Source organism: Salvelinus fontinalis, chromosome 4 (assembly GCF_029448725.1).
Source record: "Salvelinus fontinalis isolate EN_2023a chromosome 4, ASM2944872v1, whole genome shotgun sequence".
Lineage (NCBI taxonomy): Eukaryota > Metazoa > Chordata > Actinopteri > Salmoniformes > Salmonidae > Salvelinus > Salvelinus fontinalis.
Genome location: NC_074668.1, coordinates 8496274 through 8523196, shown reverse-complemented (window position 1 = coordinate 8523196; position 26923 = coordinate 8496274). Strand labels below are relative to the sequence as shown.

Here is a 26923-nt window from a genome sequence, read left to right as displayed (position 1 = left end):
ATCTGAGATGACAGTATCTGAGGTAACATTATCTGAGGTAACATTATCTGAGGTAACTGTACCTGAGGTAACAGTATCTGAGGTAACAGCATCTGAGGTAACAGTATCTGAGGTAACAGTATCTGAGGTAACAGTATCTGAGGTAACTGTATCTGAGGTAACAGTATCTGAGGTAACAGTATCTGAGGTAACAGTATCTGAGGTAACAGTATCTGAGGTAACAGTATCTACGGTGACAGTATCTGAGGTAACAGTATCTGAGGTGACTGTATCTGAGGTAACAGTATCTGAGGTAACTGTATCTGAGGTAACTGTATCTGAGGTAACAGTATCTGAGGTAACAGTATCTGAGATGACAGTATCTGAGGTAACTGTATCTGAGGTAACAGTATCTGAGATGACAGTATCTGAGGTAACTGTATCTGAGGTAACAGTATCTGAGGTAACAGTATCTGAGGTAACTGTATCTGAGGTAACAGTATCTGAGGTAACAGTATCTGAGGTAACAGTATCTGAGGTAACAGTATCTGAGGTAACAGTATCTGAGGTAACAGTATCTGAGGTAACAGTATCTGAGATGACAGTATCTGAGGTAACTGTATCTGAGGTAACAGTATCTGAGGTAACAGTATCTGAGGTAACAGTATCTGAGGTAACAGTATCTGAGGTAACATTATCTGAGGTAACAGTATCTGAGGTAACTGTATCTGAGGTAACAGTATCTGAGGTAACAGTATCTGAGGTAACAGTATCTGAGGTAACAGTATCTGAGGTAACAGTATCTGAGGTAACAGTATCTGAGGTAACAGTATCTGAGGTAACAGTATCTGAGGTAACAGTATCTGAGGTAACATTATCTGAGGTAACTGTATCTGAGGTAACAGTATCTGAGGTAACTGTACCTGAGGTAACTGTATCTGAGGTAACAGTATCTGAGGTAACAGTATCTGAGGTAACAGTATCTGAGGTAACAGTATCTGAGGTAACTGTATCTGAGGTAACAGTATCTGAGGTAACTGTATCTGAGGTAACTGTATCTGAGGTAACTGTATCTGAGGTAACAGTATCTACGGTGACAGTATCTGAGGTAACAGTATCTGAGGTAACAGTATCTGAGGTAACAGTTTAAGAGGTAACAGTATCTGAGATAACAGTATCTAAGGTAACAGTATCTGAGGTAACAGTATCTGAGGTAACAGTATCTGAGGTAACAGTATCTGAGGTAACAGTATCTGAGGTAACAGTATCTGAGGTAACTGTATCTGAGGTTACTGTATCTGAGGTAACAGTATCTGAGGTAACTGTATCTGAGGTAACTGTATCTGAGGTGACAGTATCTGAGGTAACAGTATCTGAGGTAACAGTATCTAAGGTAACAGTATCTGAGGTAACAGTATCTGAGATGACAGTATCTGAGGTAACATTATCTGAGGTAACATTATCTGAGGTAACTGTACCTGAGGTAACAGTATCTGAGGTAACAGCATCTGAGGTAACAGTATCTGAGGTAACAGTATCTGAGGTAACAGTATCTGAGGTAACTGTATCTGAGGTAACAGTATCTGAGGTAACAGTATCTGAGGTAACAGTATCTGAGGTAACAGTATCTGAGGTAACAGTATCTGAGGTAACAGTATCTGAGATGACAGTATCTGAGGTAACTGTATCTGAGGTAACAGTATCTGAGGTAACAGTATCTGAGGTAACAGTATCTGAGGTAACAGTATCTGAGGTAACATTATCTGAGGTAACAGTATCTGAGGTAACTGTATCTGAGGTAACAGTATCTGAGGTAACAGTATCTGAGGTAACAGTATCTGAGGTGACTGTATCTGAGGTAACAGTATCTGAGGTAACTGTACCTGAGGTAACTGTATCTGAGGTAACAGTATCTGAGGTAACAGTATCTGAGGTAACAGTATCTGAGGTAACAGTATCTGAGGTAACTGTATCTGAGGTAACAGTATCTGAGGTAACTGTATCTGAGGTAACTGTATCTGAGGTAACTGTATCTGAGGTAACAGTATCTACGGTGACAGTATCTGAGGTAACAGTATCTGAGGTGACTGTATCTGAGGTAACAGTATCTGAGGTAACTGTATCTGAGGTAACAGTATCTGAGGTAACAGTATCTGAGGTAACAGTATCTGAGGTAACAGTATCTACGGTGACAGTATCTGAGGTAACAGTATCTGAGGTAACAGTATCTGAGGTAACAGTATCTGAGGTAACAGTATCTGAGGTAACTGTATCTGAGGTAACTGTATCTGAGGTAACAGTATCTGAGGTAACTGTATCTGAGGTAACTGTATCTGAGGTGACAGTATCTGAGGTAACAGTATCTGAGGTAACAGTATCTAAGGTAACAGTATCTGAGGTAACAGTATCTGAGATGACAGTATCTGAGGTAACATTATCTGAGGTAACATTATCTGAGGTAACTGTACCTGAGGTAACAGTATCTGAGGTAACAGCATCTGAGGTAACAGTATCTGAGGTAACAGTATCTGAGGTAACAGTATCTGAGGTAACTGTATCTGAGGTAACAGTATATGAGGTAACAGTATCTGAGGTAACAGTATCTGAGGTAACAGTATCTGAGGTAACAGTATCTACGGTGACAGTATCTGAGGTAACAGTATCTGAGGTGACTGTATCTGAGGTAACAGTATCTGAGGTAACTGTATCTGAGGTAACTGTATCTGAGGTAACAGTATCTGAGGTAACAGTATCTGAGATGACAGTATCTGAGGTAACTGTATCTGAGGTAACAGTATCTGAGGTAACTGTATCTGAGGTAACAGTATCTGAGGTAACAGTATCTACGGTGACAGTATCTGAGGTAACAGTATCTGAGGTAACAGTATCTCAGGTAACAGTATCTGAGGTAACAGTATCTGAGATGACAGTATCTGAGGTAACTGTATCTGAGGTAACAGTATCTGAGGTAACAGTATCTGAGGTAACAGTATCTGAGGTAACAGTATCTGAGGTAACATTATCTGAGGTAACAGTATCTGAGGTAACTGTATCTGAGGTAACAGTATCTGAGGTAACAGTATCTGAGGTAACAGTATCTGAGGTGACTGTATCTGAGGTAACAGTATCTGAGGTAACTGTACCTGAGGTAACTGTATCTGAGGTAACAGTATCTGAGGTAACAGTATCTGAGGTAACAGTATCTGAGGTAACAGTATCTGAGGTAACTGTATCTGAGGTAACAGTATCTGAGGTAACTGTATCTGAGGTAACTGTATCTGAGGTAACTGTATCTGAGGTAACAGTATCTACGGTGACAGTATCTGAGGTAACAGTATCTGAGGTGACTGTATCTGAGGTAACAGTATCTGAGGTAACTGTATCTGAGGTAACAGTATCTGAGGTAACAGTATCTGAGGTAACAGTATCTGAGGTAACAGTATCTACGGTGACAGTATCTGAGGTAACAGTATCTGAGGTGACTGTATCTGAGGTAACAGTATCTGAGGTAACTGTATCTGAGGTAACTGTATCTGAGGTAACAGTATCTGAGGTAACAGTATCTGAGATGACAGTATCTGAGGTAACTGTATCTGAGGTAACAGTATCTGAGGTAACAGTATCTGAGGTAACTGTATCTGAGGTAACAGTATCTGAGGTAACAGTATCTACGGTGACAGTATCTGAGGTAACAGTTTAAGAGGTAACAGTATCTGAGATAACAGTATCTAAGGTAACAGTATCTGAGGTAACAGTATCTGAGGTAACAGTATCTGAGGTAACAGTATCTGAGGTAACAGTATCTGAGGTAACAGTATCTGAGGTAACAGTATCTGAGGTAACTGTATCTGAGGTAACTGTATCTGAGGTAACAGTATCTGAGGTAACTGTATCTGAGGTAACTGTATCTGAGGTGACAGTATCTGAGGTAACAGTATCTGAGGTAACAGTATCTAAGGTAACAGTATCTGAGGTAACAGTATCTGAGATGACAGTATCTGAGGTAACATTATCTGAGGTAACATTATCTGAGGTAACTGTACCTGAGGTAACAGTATCTGAGGTAACAGCATCTGAGGTAACAGTATCTGAGGTAACAGTATCTGAGGTAACAGTATCTGAGGTAACTGTATCTGAGGTAACAGTATATGAGGTAACAGTATCTGAGGTAACAGTATCTGAGGTAACAGTATCTGAGGTAACAGTATCTACGGTGAAAGTATCTGAGGTAACAGTATCTGAGGTGACTGTATCTGAGGTAACAGTATCTGAGGTAACTGTATCTGAGGTAACTGTATCTGAGGTAACAGTATCTGAGGTAACAGTATCTGAGATGACAGTATCTGAGGTAACTGTATCTGAGGTAACAGTATCTGAGGTAACTGTATCTGAGGTAACAGTATCTGAGGTAACAGTATCTACGGTGACAGTATCTGAGGTAACAGTATCTGAGGTAACAGTATCTGAGGTAACAGTATCTGAGGTAACAGTATCTGAGATGACAGTATCTGAGGTAACTGTATCTGAGGTAACAGTATCTGAGGTAACAGTATCTGAGGTAACAGTATCTGAGGTAACAGTATCTGAGGTAACATTATCTGAGGTAACAGTATCTGAGGTAACTGTATCTGAGGTAACAGTATCTGAGGTAACAGTATCTGAGGTAACAGTATCTGAGGTGACTGTATCTGAGGTAACAGTATCTGAGGTAACTGTACCTGAGGTAACTGTATCTGAGGTAACAGTATCTGAGGTAACAGTATCTGAGGTAACAGTATCTGAGGTAACAGTATCTGAGGTAACTGTATCTGAGGTAACAGTATCTGAGGTAACTGTATCTGAGGTAACTGTATCTGAGGTAACTGTATCTGAGGTAACAGTATCTACGGTGACAGTATCTGAGGTAACAGTATCTGAGGTGACTGTATCTGAGGTAACAGTATCTGAGGTAACTGTATCTGAGGTAACAGTATCTGAGGTAACAGTATCTGAGGTAACAGTATCTGAGGTAACAGTATCTACGGTGACAGTATCTGAGGTAACAGTATCTGAGGTGACTGTATCTGAGGTAACAGTATCTGAGGTAACTGTATCTGAGGTAACTGTATCTGAGGTAACAGTATCTGAGGTAACAGTATCTGAGATGACAGTATCTGAGGTAACTGTATCTGAGGTAACAGTATCTGAGGTAACAGTATCTGAGGTAACTGTATCTGAGGTAACAGTATCTGAGGTAACAGTATCTACGGTGACAGTATCTGAGGTAACAGTATCTGAGGTAACAGTATCTGAGGTAACAGTATCTGAGGTAACAGTATCTGAGATGACAGTATCTGAGGTAACTGTATCTGAGGTAACAGTATCTGAGGTAACAGTATCTGAGGTAACAGTATCTGAGGTAACAGTATCTGAGGTAACATTATCTGAGGTAACAGTATCTGAGGTAACTGTATCTGAGGTAACAGTATCTGAGGTAACAGTATCTGAGGTAACAGTATCTAATGTAACAGTATCTGAGGTAACAGTATCTGAGGTAACAGTATCTGAGGTAACAGTATCTGAGGTAACAGTATCTGAGGTAACAGTATCTGAGGTAACTGTATCTGAGGTAACAGTATCTGAGGTAACTGTACCTGAGGTAACTGTATCTGAGGTAACAGTATCTGAGGTAACAGTATCTGAGGTAACAGTATCTGAGGTAACAGTATCTGAGGTAACTGTATCTGAGGTAACAGTATCTGAGGTAACAGTATCTGAGGTAACTGTATCTGAGGTAACTGTATCTGAGGTAACTGTATCTGAGGTAACAGTATCTGAGGTAACTGTACCTGAGGTAACTGTATCTGAGGTGACAGTATCTGAGGTAACAGTATCTGAGGTAACAGTATCTAAGGTAACAGTATCTGAGGTAACAGTATCTGAGATGACAGTATCTGAGGTAACAGTATCTGAGGTAACTGTACCTGAGGTAACTGTATCTGAGGTGACAGTATCTGAGGTAACAGCATCTGAGGTAACAGTATCTAAGGTAACAGTATCTGAGGTAACAGTATCTGAGGTGACAGTATCTACGGTGACAGTATCTGAGGTAACAGTATCTGAGGTGACTGTATCTGAGGTAACTGTATCTGAGGTAACAGTATCTGAGGTAACTGTATCTGAGGTAACTGTATCTGAGGTAACAGTATCTGAGGTAACAGTATCTGAGATGACAGTATCTGAGGTAACTGTATCTGAGGTAACAGTATCTGAGGTAACAGTATCTGAGGTAACAGTATCTGAGGTAACAGTATCTGAGGTAACTGTATCTGAGGTAACAGTATCTGAGGTAACAGTATCTACGGTGACAGTATCTGAGGTAACAGTATCTGAGGTAACATTATCTGAGGTAACAGTATCTGAGGTAACTGTATCTGAGGTAACAGTATCTGAGGTAACAGTATCTGAGGTAACAGTATCTAAGGTAACAGTATCTGAGGTAACAGTATCTGAGGTAACAGTATCTGAGGTAACAGTATCTGAGGTAACAGTATCTGAGGTAACAGTATCTGAGGTAACTGTATCTGAGGTAACAGTATCTGAGGTAACTGTACCTGAGGTAACTGTATCTGAGGTAACAGTATCTGAGGTAACAGTATCTGAGGTAACAGTATCTGAGGTAACAGTATCTGAGGTAACTGTATCTGAGGTAACAGTATCTGAGGTAACAGTATCTGAGGTAACTGTATCTGAGGTAATTGTATCTGAGGTAACTGTATCTGAGGTAACAGTATCTGAGGTAACTGTACCTGAGGTAACTGTATCTGAGGTGACAGTATCTGAGGTAACAGTATCTGAGGTAACAGTATCTAAGGTAACAGTATCTGAGGTAACAGTATCTGAGATGACAGTATCTGAGGTAACAGTATCTGAGGTAACTGTACCTGAGGTAACTGTATCTGAGGTGACAGTATCTGAGGTAACAGCATCTGAGGTAACAGTATCTAAGGTAACAGTATCTGAGGTAACAGTATCTGAGGTAACTGTATCTGAGGTAACAGTATCTGAGGTAACAGTATCTGAGGTAACAGTATCTACGGTGACAGTATCTGAGGTAACAGTATCTGAGGTGACTGTATCTGAGGTAACTGTATCTGAGGTAACAGTATCTGAGGTAACTGTATCTGAGGTAACTGTATCTGAGGTAACAGTATCTGAGGTAACAGTATCTGAGATGACAGTATCTGAGGTAACTGTATCTGAGGTAACAGTATCTGAGGTAACAGTATCTGAGGTAACAGTATCTGAGGTAACAGTATCTGAGGTAACAGTATCTGAGGTAACAGTATCTGAGATAACAGTATCTAAGGTAACAGTATCTGAGGTAACTGTATCTGAGGTAACTGTATCTGAGGTAACAGTATCTGAGGTAACTGTATCTGAGGTGACAGTATCTGAGGTAACAGCATCTGAGGTAACAGTATCTAAGGTAACAGTATCTGAGGTAACAGTATCTGAGGTAACTGTATCTGAGGTAACAGTATCTGAGGTAACAGTATCTGAGGTAACAGTATCTACGGTGACAGTATCTGAGGTAACAGTATCTGAGGTAACAGTATCTGAGGTAACAGTTTAAGAGGTAACAGTATCTGAGATAACAGTATCTAAGGTAACAGTATCTGAGGTAACTGTATCTGAGGTAACTGTATCTGAGGTAACAGTATCTGAGATAACAGTATCTAAGGTAACAGTATCTGAGGTAACAGTATCTGAGGTAACAGTATCTGAGGTAACAGTATCTGAGGTGACTGTATCTGAGGTAACTGTATCTGAGGTAACAGTATCTGAGGTGACTGTATCTGAGGTAACTGTATCTGAGGTAACAGTATCTGAGGTGACAGTATCTGAGGTAACAGTATCTGAGGTGACAGTATCTGAGGTAACAGTATCTGAGGTAACTGTATCTGAGGTAACAGTATCTGAGGTAACAGTATCTGAGGTGACAGTATCTGAGGTAACAGTATCTGAGGTAACAGTATCTGAGGTAACAGTATCTAAGGTAACAGTATATGAGGTAACAGTATCTGAGGTAACAGTATCTGAGGTAACTGTATCTGAGGTAACTGTATCTGAGGTAACAGTATCTGAGGTAACAGCATCTGAGGTAACAGTATCTAAGGTAACAGTATCTGAGGTAACTGTATCTGAGGTAACTGTATCTGAGGTAACAGTATCTGAGGTAACAGTATCTGAGGTAACAGTATCTGAGGTAACAGTATCTGAGGTAACTGTATCTGAGGTAACAGTATCTGAGGTAACTGTATCTGAGGTAACTGTATCTAAGGTAACCTTATCTGAGGTAACAGTATCTGAGGTAACAGTGAGGACATGAAGTAATAGATGCACCACAAGCTGGCGGAACCCTGTGTACGGTTGCCAGGGCAACAGGAGACCACCGACCAGGATCTCATTGGCTTCATAGAGTCTGACTGCAGGCCACAGAGTTAAACACAACACCTCTGTAAGGCTGTGTCTCTTTGTGGTGTGGTAATGAAAGTCATTCATCTCTTTCCTCAGCAACACACAACTGATTATTTAATATTGCAACAAAGTTTGCAAACACACCGGTATGACACACATATCACAGAGCCTTCAGGCAGCATTAGTGTAGGAGGATTAGGAGTGAGAGGACCATGAGATAACATATTAAACATGGTAGAGGACCATGAGATAACATATTAAACATGGAGTGGTAGAGGACCATGAGATAACATATTAAACATGGAGTGGTAGAGGACCATGAGATAACATATTAAACATGGTAGAGGACCATGAGATAACATATTAAACATGGAGTGGTAGAGGACCATGAGATAACATATTAAACATGGTAGAGGACCATGAGATAACATATTAAACATGGAGTGGTAGAGGACCATGAGATAACATATTAAACATGGAGTGGTAGAGGACCATGAGATAACATATTAAACATGGAGTGGTAGAGGACCATGAGATAACATATTAAACATGGTAGAGGACCATGAGATAACATATTAAACATGGTAGAGGTCCATGAGATAACATATTAAACATGGAGTGGTAGAGGACCATGAGATAACATATTAAACATGGTAGAGGACCATGAGATAACATATTAAACATGGAGTGGTAGAGGACCATGAGATAACATATTAAACATGGAGTGGTAGAGGACCATGAGATAACATATTAAACATGGTAGAGGACCATGAGATAACATATTAAACATGGAGTGGTAGAGGACCATGAGATAACATATTAAACATGGAGTGGTAGAGGACCATGAGATAACATATTAAACATGGAGTGGTAGAGGACCATGAGATAACATATTAAACATGGTAGAGGACCATGAGATAACATATATTAAACATGGAGTGATAGAGGACCATGAGATAACATATTAAACATGGTAGAGGACCATGAGGTAACATATTAAACATGGTAGAGGACCATGAGATAAGATGTTAAACATGGAGTGGTAGAGGACCATGAGATAACATATTAAACACACCTCTCCATCCTGTCCTAATCTAATTCAAATCAAATCAAATGTTATTGGTCACATATTTAGCAGATGTTATTGGTCCATACACATATTTAGCAGATGTTATTGGTCCATATTTAGCAGATGTTATTGGTCTATACACAGATTTAACAGATGTTATTGGTCCCATACACATATTTAACAGATGTTATTGGTCCATATTTAACAGATGTTATTGGTCCATATTTAACAGATGTTATTGGTCCATACACATATTTAGCAGATGTTATTGGTCCATATTTAACAGATGTTATTGGTCCATATTTAGCAGATGTTATTGGTCCATATTTAACAGATGTTATTGGTCCATACACATATTTAACAGATGTTATTGGACCATACACATATTTAACAGATGTTATTGGTCACATATTTAGCAGATGTTATTGGTCCATACACATATTTAACAGATGTTATTGGTCCATACACATATTTAACAGATGTTATTGGTCCATATTTAACAGATGTTATTGGTCCATACACATATTTAGCAGATGTTATTGGTCCATACACATATTTAACAGATGTTATTGGTCCATATTTAACAGATGTTATTGGTCCATACACATATTTAACAGATGTTATTGGTCCATATTTAACAGATGTTATTGGTCCATACACATATTTAAGAGATGTTATTGGTCCATATTTATCAGATGTTATTGGTCCATACACATATTTAACAGATGTTATTGGTCCATATTTAACAGATGTTATTGGTCCATATTTAACAGATGTTATTGGTCCATATTTAACAGATGTTATTGGTCCATACACATATTTAACAGGTGTTATTGGTCCATACACATATTTATCAGATGTTATTGGTCCATATTTAACAGATGTTATTGGTCCATACACATATTTAACAGATGTTATTGGTCCATACACATATTTAACAGATGTTATTGGTCCATATTTAACAGATGTTATTGGTCACATATTTAACAGATGTTATTGGTCCATACACATATTTAACAGATGTTATTGGTCCATACACATATTTAACAGATGTTATTGTTCCATATTTAACAGATGTTATTGGTCCATACACATATTTAACAGATGTTATTGCTCCATATTTAACTGATGTTATTGGTCCATATTTAACAGATGTTATTGGTCCATATTTAACAGATGTTATTGGTCCATATTTAACAGATGTTATTGGTCCATATTTAGCAGATGTTATTGGTCCATACACATATTTAACAGATGTTATTGGTCCATATTTAACAGATGTTATTGGTCCATATTTAACAGATGTTATTGGTCCATATTTATCAGATGTTATTGGTCCATATTTAACAGATGTTATTGGTCCATATTTAACTGATGTTATTGGTCCATATTTAACAGATGTTATTGGTCACATATTTAACAGATGTTATTGGTCCATACACATATTTAACAGATGTTATTGGTCCATACACATATTTAACAGATGTTATTGGTCCATATTTAACAGATGTTATTGGTCCATATTTAGCAGATGTTATTGGTCCATACAAATATTTAACAGATGTTATTGGTCCATACACATATTTAACAGATGTTATTGGTCCATATTTAACAGATGTTATTGGTCCATATTTAACAGATGTTATTGGTCCATATTTAACAGATGTTATTGGTCCATATTTAACAGATGTTATTGGTCCATACACATATTTAACAGATGTTATTGGTCCATATTTAACAGATGTTATTGGTCCATATTTAACAGATGTTATTGGTCCATATTTATCAGATGTTATTGGTACATACACATATTTAACAGATGTTATTGGTCCATATTTAACAGATGTTATTGGTCCATATTTAACAGATGTTATTGGTCCATATTTAACAGATGTTATTGGTCCATATTTAACAGATGTTATTGGTCCATATTTAACAAATGTTATTGGTCCATATTTAACAGATGTTATTGGACCATACACATATTTAACAGATGTTTTTGGTCACATATTTAGCAGATGTTATTGGTCCATACACATATTTAACAGATGTTATTGGTCCATACACATATTTAACAGATGTTATTGGTCCATATTTAACAGATATTATTGGTCCAAACACATATTTAGCAGATGTTATTGGTCCATACACATATTTAACAGATGTTATTGGTCCATATTTAACATATGTTATTGGTCCATACACATATTTAACAGATGTTATTGGTCCATATTTAACAGATGTTATTGGTCCATACACATATTTAACAGATGTTATTGGTCCATATTTATCAGATGTTATTGGTCCATACACATATTTAACAGATGTTATTGGTCCATATTTAACAGATGTTATTGGTCCATATTTAACAGATGTTATTGGTCCATATTTAACAGATGTTATTGGTCCATATTTAACAGATGTTATTGGTCCATACACATATTTAACAGGTGTTATTGGTCCATACACATATTTATCAGATGTTATTGGTCCATATTTAACAGATGTTATTGGTCCATACACATATTTAACAGATGTTATTGGTCCATACACATATTTAACAGTTGTTATTGGTCCATATTTAACAGATGTTATTGGTCACATATTTAACAGATGTTATTGGTCCATACACATATTTAACAGATGTTATTGGTCCATACACATATTTAACAGATGTTATTGGTCCATATTTAACAGATGTTATTGGTCCATATTTAACAGATGTTTTTGGTCCATACACATATTTAGCAGATGTTATTGGTCCATACACATATTTAACAGATGTTATTGGTCCATATTTAACAGATGTTATTGGTCCATACACATATTTAACAGGTGTTATTGGTCCATACACATATTTATCAGATGTTATTGGTCCATATTTAACAGATGTTATTGGTCCATACACATATTTAACAGATGTTATTGGTCTATATTTAACAGATGTTATTGGTCCATACACATATTTAACAGATGTTATTGGTCTATATTTAACAGATGTTATTGGTCCATACACATATTTAACAGATGTTATTGCTCCATATTTAACTGATGTTATTGGTCCATATTTAACAGATGTTATTGGTCCATATTTAACAGATGTTATTGGTCCATATTTAACAGATGTTATTGGTCCATATTTAGCAGATGTTATTGGTCCATACACATATTTAACAGATGTTATTGGTCCATATTTAACAGATGTTATTGGTCCATATTTAACAGATGTTATTGGTCCATATTTATCAGATGTTATTGGTCCATATTTAACAGATGTTATTGGTCCATATTTAACTGATGTTATTGGTCCATATTTAACAGATGTTATTGGTCACATATTTAACAGATGTTATTGGTCCATACACATATTTAACAGATGTTATTGGCCCATACACATATTTAACAGATGTTATTGGTCCATATTTAACAGATGTTATTGGTCCATATTTAGCAGATGTTATTGGTCCATACAAATATTTAACAGATGTTATTGGTCCATACACATATTTAACAGATGTTATTGGTCCATATTTAACAGATGTTATTGGTCCATATTTAACAGATGTTATTGGTCCATATTTAACAGATGTTATTGGTCCATATTTAACAGATGTTATTGGTCCATACACATATTTAACAGATGTTATTGGTCCATATTTAACAGATGTTATTGGTCCATATTTAACAGATGTTATTGGTCCATATTTATCAGATGTTATTGGTCCATACACATATTTAACAGATGTTATTGGTCCATATTTAACAGATGTTATTGGTCCATATTTAACAGATGTTATTGGTCCATATTTATCAGATGTTATTGGTCCATATTTAACAGATGTTATTGGTTACATATTTAACAGATGTTATTGGTCCATATTTAACAGATGTTATTGGTCACATATTTAACAGATGTTATTGGTCCATACACATATTTAACAGATGTTATTGGTCCATATTTAACAGATGTTATTGGTCCATATTTAACAGATGTTATTGGTCCATATTTAACAGATGTTATTGGTCCATATTTAGCAGATCTTCTTGGCCCATATTTAACAGATGTTATTGGTCCATATTTAGCAGATGTTATCGGCCCATATTTATCAGATGTTATTGGTCCATATTTAACAGATGTTATTGGTCCATATTTAACAGATGTTACTGGTCCATACACATATTTAACAGGTGTTATTGGTCCATACACATATTTATCAGATGTTATTGGTCCATATTTAACAGATGTTATTGGTCCATACACATATTTAACAGATGTTATTGGTCCATACACATATTTAACAGATGTTATTGGTCCATATTTAACAGATGTTATTGGTCACATATTTAACAGATGTTATTGGTCCATACACATATTTAACAGATGTTATTGGTCCATACACATATTTAACAGATGTTATTGGTCCATATTTAACAGATGTTATTGGTCCATATTTAACAGATGTTATTGGTTCATATTTATCAGATGTTATTGGTCACATATTTAACAGATGTTATTGGTTCATAATTATCAGATGTTATTGGTTCATATTTATCAGATGTTATTGGTCCATATTTAACAGATGTTATTGGTCCATATTTAACTGATGTTATTGGTCCATATTTAGCAGATGTTATTGGTCCATATTTAACAGATGTTATTGGTCCATATTTAACTGATGTTATTGGTCCATATTTAGCAGATGTTATTGGTCCATATTTAACAGATGTTATTGGTCACATATTTAACAGATGTTATTGGTCCATATTTAACAGATGTTATTGGTCCATATTTAACAGATGTTATTGGTCCATATTTAACAGATGTTATTGGTCACATATTTAACAGATGTTATTGGTCCATACATATATTTAACAGATGTTATTGGTCACATATTTAACAGATGTTATTGGTCCATACATATATTTAACAGATGTTATTGGTCACATATTTAACAGATGTTATTGGTCCATATTTAACAGATGTTATTGGTCCATATTTAACAGATGTTATTGGTCCATATTTAACAGATGTTATTGGTCCATATTTAACAGATGTTATTGGTCCATACACATATTTATCAGATGTTATTGGTCTATATTTAACAGATGTTATTGGTCCATACACATATTTAACAGATGTTATTGCTCCATATTTAACTGATGTTATTGGTCCATATTTAACAGATGTTATTGGTCCATATTTAACAGATGTTATTGGTCCATATTTAACAGATGTTATTGGTCCATATTTAGCAGATGTTATTGGTCCATACACATATTTAACAGATGTTATTGGTCCATATTTAACAGATGTTATTGGTCCATATTTAACAGATGTTATTGGTCCATATTTATCAGATGTTATTGGTCCATATTTAACAGATGTTATTGGTCCATATTTAACTGATGTTATTGGTCCATATTTAACAGATGTTATTGGTCACATATTTAACAGATGTTATTGGTCCATACACATATTTAACAGATGTTATTGGCCCATACACATATTTAACAGATGTTATTGGTCCATATTTAACAGATGTTATTGGTCCATATTTAGCAGATGTTATTGGTCCATACAAATATTTAACAGATGTTATTGGTCCATACACATATTTAACAGATGTTATTGGTCCATATTTAACAGATGTTATTGGTCCATATTTAACAGATGTTATTGGTCCATATTTAACAGATGTTATTGGTCCATATTTAACAGATGTTATTGGTCCATACACATATTTAACAGATGTTATTGGTCCATATTTAACAGATGTTATTGGTCCATATTTAACAGATGTTATTGGTCCATATTTATCAGATGTTATTGGTCCATACACATATTTAACAGATGTTATTGGTCCATATTTAACAGATGTTATTGGTCCATATTTAACAGATGTTATTGGTCCATATTTATCAGATGTTATTGGTCCATATTTAACAAATGTTATTGGTCCATATTTAACAGATGTTATTGGACCATACACATATTTAACAGATGTTTTTGGTCACATATTTAGCAGATGTTATTGGTCCATACACATATTTAACAGATGTTATTGGTCCATACACATATTTAACAGATGTTATTGGTCCATATTTAACAGATATTATTGGTCCAAACACATATTTAGCAGATGTTATTGGTCCATACACATATTTAACAGATGTTATTGGTCCATATTTAACATATGTTATTGGTCCATACACATATTTAACAGATGTTATTGGTCCATATTTAACAGATGTTATTGGTCCATACACATATTTAACAGATGTTATTGGTCCATATTTATCAGATGTTATTGGTCCATACACATATTTAACAGATGTTATTGGTCCATATTTAACAGATGTTATTGGTCCATATTTAACAGATGTTATTGGTCCATATTTAACAGATGTTATTGGTCCATATTTAACAGATGTTATTGGTCCATACACATATTTAACAGGTGTTATTGGTCCATACACATATTTATCAGATGTTATTGGTCCATATTTAACAGATGTTATTGGTCCATACACATATTTAACAGATGTTATTGGTCCATACACATATTTAACAGTTGTTATTGGTCCATATTTAACAGATGTTATTGGTCACATATTTAACAGATGTTATTGGTCCATACACATATTTAACAGATGTTATTGGTCCATACACATATTTAACAGATGTTATTGGTCCATATTTAACAGATGTTATTGGTCCATATTTAACAGATGTTTTTGGTCCATACACATATTTAGCAGATGTTATTGGTCCATACACATATTTAACAGATGTTATTGGTCCATATTTAACAGATGTTATTGGTCCATACACATATTTAACAGGTGTTATTGGTCCATACACATATTTATCAGATGTTATTGGTCCATATTTAACAGATGTTATTGGTCCATACACATATCTAACAGATGTTATTGGTCTATATTTAACAGATGTTATTGGTCCATACACATATTTAACAGATGTTATTGGTCTATATTTAACAGATGTTATTGGTCCATACACATATTTAACAGATGTTATTGCTCCATATTTAACTGATGTTATTGGTCCATATTTAACAGATGTTATTGGTCCATATTTAACAGATGTTATTGGTCCATATTTAACAGATGTTATTGGTCCATATTTAGCAGATGTTATTGGTCCATACACATATTTAACAGATGTTATTGGTCCATATTTAACAGATGTTATTGGTCCATATTTAACAGATGTTATTGGTCCATATTTATCAGATGTTATTGGTCCATATTTAACAGATGTTATTGGTCCATATTTAACTGATGTTATTGGTCCATATTTAACAGATGTTATTGGTCACATATTTAACAGATGTTATTGGTCCATACACATATTTAACAGATGTTATTGGCCCATACACATATTTAACAGATGTTATTGGTCCATATTTAACAGATGTTATTGGTCCATATTTAGCAGATGTTATTGGTCCATACAAATATTTAACAGATGTTATTGGTCCATACACATATTTAACAGATGTTATTGGTCCATATTTAACAGATGTTATTGGTCCATATTTAACAGATGTTATTGGTCCATATTTAACAGATGTTATTGGTCCATATTTAACAGATGTTATTGGTCCATACACATATTTAACAGATGTTATTGGTCCATATTTAACAGATGTTATTGGTCCATATTTAACAGATGTTATTGGTCCATATTTATCAGATGTTATTGGTCCATACACATATTTAACAGATGTTATTGGTCCATATTTAACAGATGTTATTGGTCCATATTTAACAGATGTTATTGGTCCATATTTATCAGATGTTATTGGTCCATATTTAACAGATGTTATTGGTTACATATTTAACAGATGTTATTGGTCCATATTTAACAGATGTTATTGGTCACATATTTAACAGATGTTATTGGTCCATACACATATTTAACAGATGTTATTGGTCCATATTTAACAGATGTTATTGGTCCATATTTAACAGATGTTATTGGTCCATATTTAACAGATGTTATTGGTCCATATTTAGCAGATCTTCTTGGCCCATATTTAACAGATGTTATTGGTCCATATTTAGCAGATGTTATCGGCCCATATTTATCAGATGTTATTGGTCCATATTTAACAGATGTTATTGGTCCATATTTAACAGATGTTACTGGTCCATACACATATTTAACAGGTGTTATTGGTCCATACACATATTTATCAGATGTTATTGGTCCATATTTAACAGATGTTATTGGTCCATACACATATTTAACAGATGTTATTGGTCCATACACATATTTAACAGATGTTATTGGTCCATATTTAACAGATGTTATTGGTCACATATTTAACAGATGTTATTGGTCCATACACATATTTAACAGATGTTATTGGTCCATACACATATTTAACAGATGTTATTGGTCCATATTTAACAGATGTTATTGGTCCATATTTAACAGATGTTATTGGTTCATATTTATCAGATGTTATTGGTCACATATTTAACAGATGTTATTGGTTCATAATTATCAGATGTTATTGGTTCATATTTATCAGATGTTATTGGTCCATATTTAACAGATGTTATTGGTCCATATTTAACTGATGTTATTGGTCCATATTTAGCAGATGTTATTGGTCCATATTTAACAGATGTTATTGGTCCATATTTAACTGATGTTATTGGTCCATATTTAGCAGATGTTATTGGTCCATATTTAACAGATGTTATTGGTCACATATTTAACAGATGTTATTGGTCCATATTTAACAGATGTTATTGGTCCATATTTAACAGATGTTATTGGTCCATATTTAACAGATGTTATTGGTCACATATTTAACAGATGTTATTGGTCCATACATATATTTAACAGATGTTATTGGTCACATATTTAACAGATGTTATTGGTCCATACATATATTTAACAGATGTTATTGGTCACATATTTAACAGATGTTATTGGTCCATATTTAACAGATGTTATTGGTCCATATTTAACAGATGTTATTGGTCCATATTTAACAGATGTTATTGGTCCATATTTAACAGATGTTATTGGTCCATACACATATTTATCAGATGTTATTGGTCTATATTTAACAGATGTTATTGGTCCATACACATATTTAACAGATGTTATTGCTCCATATTTAACTGATGTTATTGGTCCATATTTAACAGATGTTATTGGTCCATATTTAACAGATGTTATTGGTCCATATTTAACAGATGTTATTGGTCCATATTTAGCAGATGTTATTGGTCCATACACATATTTAACAGATGTTATTGGTCCATATTTAACAGATGTTATTGGTCCATATTTAACAGATGTTAATTGGTCCATATTTATCAGATGTTATTGGTCCATATTTAACAGATGTTATTGGTCCATATTTAACTGATGTTATTGGTCCATATTTAACAGATGTTATTGGTCACATATTTAACAGATGTTATTGGTCCATACACATATTTAACAGATGTTATTGGCCCATACACATATTTAACAGATGTTATTGGTCCATATTTAACAGATGTTATTGGTCCATATTTAGCAGATGTTATTGCTCCATACAAATATTTAACAGATGTTATTGGTCCATACACATATTTAACAGATGTTATTGGTCCATATTTAACAGATGTTATTGGTCCATATTTAACAGATGTTATTGGTCCATATTTAACAGATGTTATTGGTCCATATTTAACAGATGTTATTGGTCCATACACATATTTAACAGATGTTATTGGTCCATATTTAACAGATGTTATTGGTCCATATTTAACAGATGTTATTGGTCCATATTTATCAGATGTTATTGGTCCATACACATATTTAACAGATGTTATTGGTCCATATTTAACAGATGTTATTGGTCCATATTTAACAGATGTTATTGGTCCATATTTATCAGATGTTATTGGTCCATATTTAACAGATGTTATTGGTTACATATTTAACAGATGTTATTGGTCCATATTTAACAGATGTTATTGGTCCATATTTAACAGATGTTATTGGTCCATACACATATTTAACAGATGTTATTGGTCCATATTTAACAGATGTTATTGGTCCATATTTAACAGATGTTATTGGTCCATATTTAGCAGATCTTCTTGGCCCATATTTAACAGATGTTATTGGTCCATATTTAGCAGATGTTATCGGCCCATATTTATCAGATGTTATTGGTCCATATTTAACAGATGTTATTGGTCCATATTTAACAGATGTTATTGGTCCATATTTAACAGATGTTATTGGTCCATATTTAACAGATGTTATTGGTCCATACACATATTTAACAGGTGTTATTGGTCCATACACATATTTATCAGATGTTATTGGTCCATATTTAACAGATGTTATTGGTCCATACACATATTTAACAGATGTTATTGGTCCATACACATATTTAACAGATGTTATTGGTCCATATTTAACAGATGTTATTGGTCACATATTTAACAGATGTTATTGGTCCATACACATATTTAACAGATGTTATTGGTCCATACACATATTTAACAGATGTTATTGGTCCATATTTAACAGATGTTATTGGTCCATATTTAACAGATGTTATTGGTTCATATTTATCAGATGTTATTGGTCACATATTTAACAGATGTTATTGGTTCATAATTATCAGATGTTATTGGTTCATATTTATCAGATGTTATTGGTCCATATTTAACAGATGTTATTGGTCCATATTTAACTGATGTTATTGGTCCATATTTAGCAGATGTTATTGGTCCATATTTAACAGATGTTATTGGTCCATATTTAACAGATGTTATTGGTCACATATTTAACAGATGTTATTGGTCCATATTTAACAGATGTTATTGGTCCATATTTAACAGATGTTATTGGTCCATATTTAACAGATGTTATTGGTCACATATTTAACAGATGTTATTGGTCCATACATATATTTAACAGATGTTATTGGTCACATATTTAACAGATGTTATTGGTCCATATTTAACAGATGTTATTGGTCCATATTTAACAGATGTTATTGGTCCATATTTAACAGATGTTATTGGTCCATATTTAACAGATGTTATTGGTCCATACACATATTTATCAGATGTTATTGGTCCATACACATATTTAACAGATGTTATTGGTCCATATTTAACAGATGTTATTGGTCCATACACATATTTAACAGATGTTATTGGTCCATATTTAACAGATGTTATTGGTCCATATTTAACAGATGTTATTGGTCCATACATATATTTAACAGATGTTATTGGTCCATATTTAACAGATGTTATTGGTCCATATTTAGCAGATGTTATTGGTCCATATTTAACAGATGTTATTGGTCCATATTTAACAGATGTTATTGGTCCATATTTAGCAGATGTTATTGGTCCATATTTAACAGATGTTATTGGTTACATATTTAACAGATGTTATTGGTCCATATTTAACAGATGTTATTGGTCCATACACATATTTAACAGATGCTATTGGTCCATATTTAACAGATGTTATTGGTCCATATTTATCAGATGTTATTGTTTCATATTTAACAGATGTTATTGGTCCATACACATATTTAACAGATGTTATTGGTCCATATTTATCAGATGTTATTGTTTCATATTTAACAGATGTTATTGGTCCATACACATATTTAACAGATGTTATTGGTCCATATTTATCAGATGTTATTGTTTCATATTTAACAGATGTTATTGGTCCATACACATATTTAACAGATGTTATTGGTCCATATTTATCAGATGTTATTGGTCCATACACATATTTAACAGATGTTATTGGTCTATTTTTAACAGATGTTATTGGTCCATACACATATTTAACAGATGTTATTGGTCCATATTTAACTGATGTTATTGGTCCATATTTAACAGATGTTATTGGTCCATATTTAACAGATGTTATTGGTCCATATTTAGCAGATGTTATTGGTCCATACACATATTTAACAGATGTTATTGGTCCATATTTAACAGATGTTATTGGTCCATATTTAACAGATGTTATTGGTCCATATTTATCAGATGTTATTGGTCCATATTTAACAGATGTTATTGGTCAATATTTAACGGATGTTATTGGTCCATATTTAACAGATGTTATTGGTCCATATTTATCAGATGTTATTGTTTCATATTTAACAGATGTTATTGGTCCATACACATATTTATCAGATGTTATTGGTCCATATTTAACAGATGTTATTGGTCCATATTTAACAGATGTTATTGGTCCATACACATATTTAACAGATGTTATTGGTCCATATTTATCAGATGTTATTGGTCCATACACATATTTAACAGATGTTATTGGTCTATTTTTAACAGATGTTATTGGTCCATACACATATTTAACAGATGTTATTGGTCCATATTTAACTGATGTTATTGGTCCATATTTAACAGATGTTATTGGTCCATATTTAACAGATGTTATTGGTCCATATTTAGCAGATGTTATTGGTCCATACACATATTTAACAGATGTTATTGGTCCATATTTAACAGATGTTATTGGTCCATATTTAACAGATGTTATTGGTCCATATTTATCAGATGTTATTGGTCCATATTTAACAGATGTTATTGGTCCATATTTAACGGATGTTATTGGTCCATATTTAACAGATGTTATTGGTCACATATTTAACAGATGTTATTGGTCCATACACATATTTAACAGATGTTATTGGTCCATACACATATTTAACAGATGTTATTGGTCCATATTTAACAGATGTTATTGGTCCATATTTAGCAGATGTTATTGGTCCATACAAATATTTAACAGATGTTATTGGTCCATACACATATTTAACAGATGTTATTGGTCCATATTTAACAGATGTTATTGGTCCATATTTAACAGATGTTATTGGTCCATATTTAACAGATGTTATTGGTCCATACACATATTTAACAGATGTTATTGGTCCATATTTAACAGATGTTATTGGTCCATATTTAACAGATGTTATTGGTCCATATTTATCAGATGTTATTGGTCCATATTTAACAGATGTTATTGGTTACATATTTAACAGATGTTATTGGTCCATATTTAACAGATGTTATTGGTCCATATTTAACAGATGTTATTGGTCCATACACATATTTAACAGATGTTATTGGTCCATATTTAACAGATGTTATTGGTCCATATTTAACTGATGTTATTGGTCCATATTTAACAGATGTTATTGGTCCATATTTATCAGATGTTATTGGTCCATATTTAACAGATGTTATTGGTCCATATTTAGCAGATGTTATTGGTCCATACACATATTTAACAGATGTTATTAGTCCATATTTAACAGATGTTATTGGTCCATATTTAACAGATGTTATTGGTCCATATTTAGCAGATCTTCTTGGCCCATATTTAACAGATGTTATTGGTCCATATTTAGCAGATGTTATTGGCCCATATTTATCAGATGTTATTGGTCCATATTTAACAGATGTTATTGGTCCATATTTAACAGATGTTATTGGTCCATATTTAACAGATGTTATTGGTCACATATTTAACAGATTTTATTGGTCCATATTTAACAGATGTTATTGGTCCATATTTAACAGATGTTATTGGTCCATACACATATTTAACAGATGTTTTGGTCCATATTTAACAGATGTTATTGGTCCATACACATATTTAACAGATGTTATTGGTCCATATTTAACTGATGTTATTGGTCCATATTTAACAGATATTATTGGTCACATATTTAACAGATGTTATTGGTCCATACATATATTTAACAGATGTTATTGGTCCATATTTAAGAGATGTTATTGGTCCATACACATATTTAACAGATGTTATTGGTCCATATTTAACAGATGTTATTGGTCCATACACATATTTAACAGATGTTATTGGTCCATATTTAACAGATGTTATTGGTCCATACATATATTTAACAGATGTTATTGGTCCATATTTAACAGATGTTATTGGTCCATATTTATCAGATGTTATTGGTCCATACACATGTTTATCAGATGTTATTGGTCCATATTTAACAGATGTTATTGGTCCATACACATATTTAACAGATGTTATTGGTTACATATTTAACAGATGTTATTGGTCCATACATATATTTAACAGATGTTATTGGTCCATATTTAACAGATGTTATTGGTCCATATTTAACAGATGTTATTGGTCCATATTTAACAGATGTTATTGGTCCATATTTAACAGATGTTATTGGTCCATACATATATTTAACAGATGTTATTGGTCCATACATATATTTAACAGATGTTATTGGTCCATACATATATTTAACAGATGTTATTGGTCCATATTTAACAGATGTTATTGGTCCATATTTATCAGATGTTATTGGTCCATACACATATTTAACAGATGTTATTGGTCCATATTTAACAGATGTTATTGGTCCATATTTAACAGATGTAATTGGTCCATATTTAACAGATGTTATTGGTCCATACATATATTTAACAGATGTTATTGGTCCATACATATATTTAACAGATGTTATTGGTCCATATTTAACAGATGTTATTGGTCCATATTTAACAGATGTTATTGGTTCATACACATATTTAACAGATGTTATTGGTCCATACACATATTTAACAGATGTTTTGGTCCATATTTAACAGATGTTATTGGTCCATACACATATTTAACAGATGTTATTGGTCCATATTTAACTGATGTTATTGGTCCATATTTAACAGATATTATTGGTCACATATTTAACAGATGTTATTGGTCCATACATATATTTAACAGATGTTATTGGTCCATATTTAAGAGATGTTATTGGTCCATACACATATTTAACAGATGTTATTGGTCCATATTTAACAGATGTTATTGGTCCATACACATATTTAACAGATGTTATTGGTCCATATTTAACAGATGTTATTGGTCCATACATATATTTAACAGATGTTATTGGTCCATATTTAACAGATGTTATTGGTCCATATTTATCAGATGTTATTGGTCCATACACATGTTTATCAGATGTTATTGGTCCATATTTAACAGATGTTATTGGTCCATACACATATTTAACAGATGTTATTGGTTACATATTTAACAGATGTTATTGGTCCATACATATATTTAACAGATGTTATTGGTCCATATTTAACAGATGTTATTGGTCCATATTTAACAGATGTTATTGGTCCATATTTAACAGATGTTATTGGTCCATATTTAACAGATGTTATTGGTCCATACATATATTTAACAGATGTTATTGGTCCATACATATATTTAACAGATGTTATTGGTCCATACATATATTTAACAGATGTTATTGGTCCATATTTAACAGATGTTATTGGTCCATATTTATCAGATGTTATTGGTCCATACACATATTTAACAGATGTTATTGGTCCATATTTAACAGATGTTATTGGTCCATATTTAACAGATGTAATTGGTCCATATTTAACAGATGTTATTGGTCCATACATATATTTAACAGATGTTATTGGTCCATACATATATTTAACAGATGTTATTGGTCCATATTTAACAGATGTTATTGGTCCATATTTAACAGATGTTATTGGTTCATACACATATTTAACAGATGTTATTGGTCCATATTTAACAGATGTTATTGGTCCATATTTAACAGATGTTATTGGTCCATATTTATCAGATGTTATTGGTCACATATTTAACAGATGTTATTGGTCCATACACATATTTAACAGATGTTATTGGTCCATACACATATTTAACAGATGTTATTGGTCCATATTTAACAGATGTTATTGGTCCATATTTAACAGATGTTATTGGTCCATATTTAACAGATGTTATTGGTCCATATTTAACAGATGTTATTGGTCCATACATATATTTAACAGATGTTATTGGTCCATACACATATTTAACAGATGTTATTGGTCCATACATATATTTAGCAGATGTTATTGGTCCATACATATATTTAGCAGATGTTATTGGTCCATACATATATTTAGCAGATGTTATTGGTCCATACATATATTTAGCAGATGTTATTGGTCCATACATATATTTAACAGATGTTATTGGTCCATACATATATTTAACAGATGTAATTGGTCCATATTTAACAGATGTTATTGGTCCATACATATATTTAACAGATGTTATTGGTCCATACACATATTTAACAGATGTTATTGGTCCATACATATATTTAACAGATGTCATTGGTCCATATTTAACAGATGTTATTGGTCCATACATATATTTAACAGATGTTATTGGTCCATATTTAACAGATGTTATTGGTCCATATTTAACAGATGTTATTGGTCCATACATATATTTAACAGATGTTATTGGTCCATATTTAACAGATGTTATTGGTCCATATTTAACAGATGTTATTGGTCCATATTTAACAGATGTTATTGGTCCATATTTAACAGATGTTATTGGTCCATATTTATCAGATGTTATTGGTCCATATTTATCAGATGTTATTGGTCCATATTTAGCAGATGTTATTGGTCCATATTTAACAGATGTTATTGGTCCATATTTAACAGATGTTATTGGTCCATATTTAACAGATGTTATTGGTCCATATTTAACAGATGTTATTGGTCCATATTTAACAGATGTTATTGGTCCATATTTAACAGATGTTATTGGTCCATATTTAACAGATGTTATTGGTCCATATTTAACAGATGTTATTGGTCCATATTTAACAGATGTTATTGGTCCATATTTAACAGATGTTATTGGTCCATACATATATTTAACAGATGTTATTGGTCCATATTTAACAGATGTTATTGGTCCATATTTAACAGATGTTATTGGTCCATATTTATCAGATGTTATTGGTCCATATTTAACAGATGTTATTGGTCCATATTTAACAGATGTTATTGGTCCATATTTAACAGATGTTATTGGTCCATATTTAACAGATGTTATTGGTCCATATTTAACAGATGTTATTGGTCCATATTTAACTGATGTTATTGGTCCATATTTAACAGATGTTATTGGTCCATATTTAACAGATGTTATTGGTCCATATTTAACAGATGTTATTGGTCCATATTTAACAGATGTTATTGGTCCATACACATATTTAAAAGATGTTATTGGTCCATATTTAACAGATGTTATTGGTCACAACATACAGTAGAATACAGTATATACATATGAAATGAGTAAAGCAGAATGTAAACATTATTAAAGTGACTAGTCACTGTGTTTGTGAGAGAGAAAAAGTGTGTCTCTGTGTGTTTGTGTGTGTGTTTGTATCTCTATCTCTATCTGTGTGTGTGTGTGTGTGTGTGTGTGTGTGTGTGTGTGTGTGTGTGTGTGTGTGTGCGTGCGTG

The 26923-nt window shown here is 33.2% G+C and overlaps 1 protein-coding gene across 1 annotated transcript in view; it reads right to left on the bottom strand.

The window, feature by feature from the left end:
* Positions 1-26923, bottom strand: part of LOC129852750 (transducin-like enhancer protein 4) — a gene marked incomplete at its 5' end in the record, with an annotated part of 159736 nt that overhangs the window by 70897 nt on the left and 61916 nt on the right. The window lies entirely within an intron of this gene.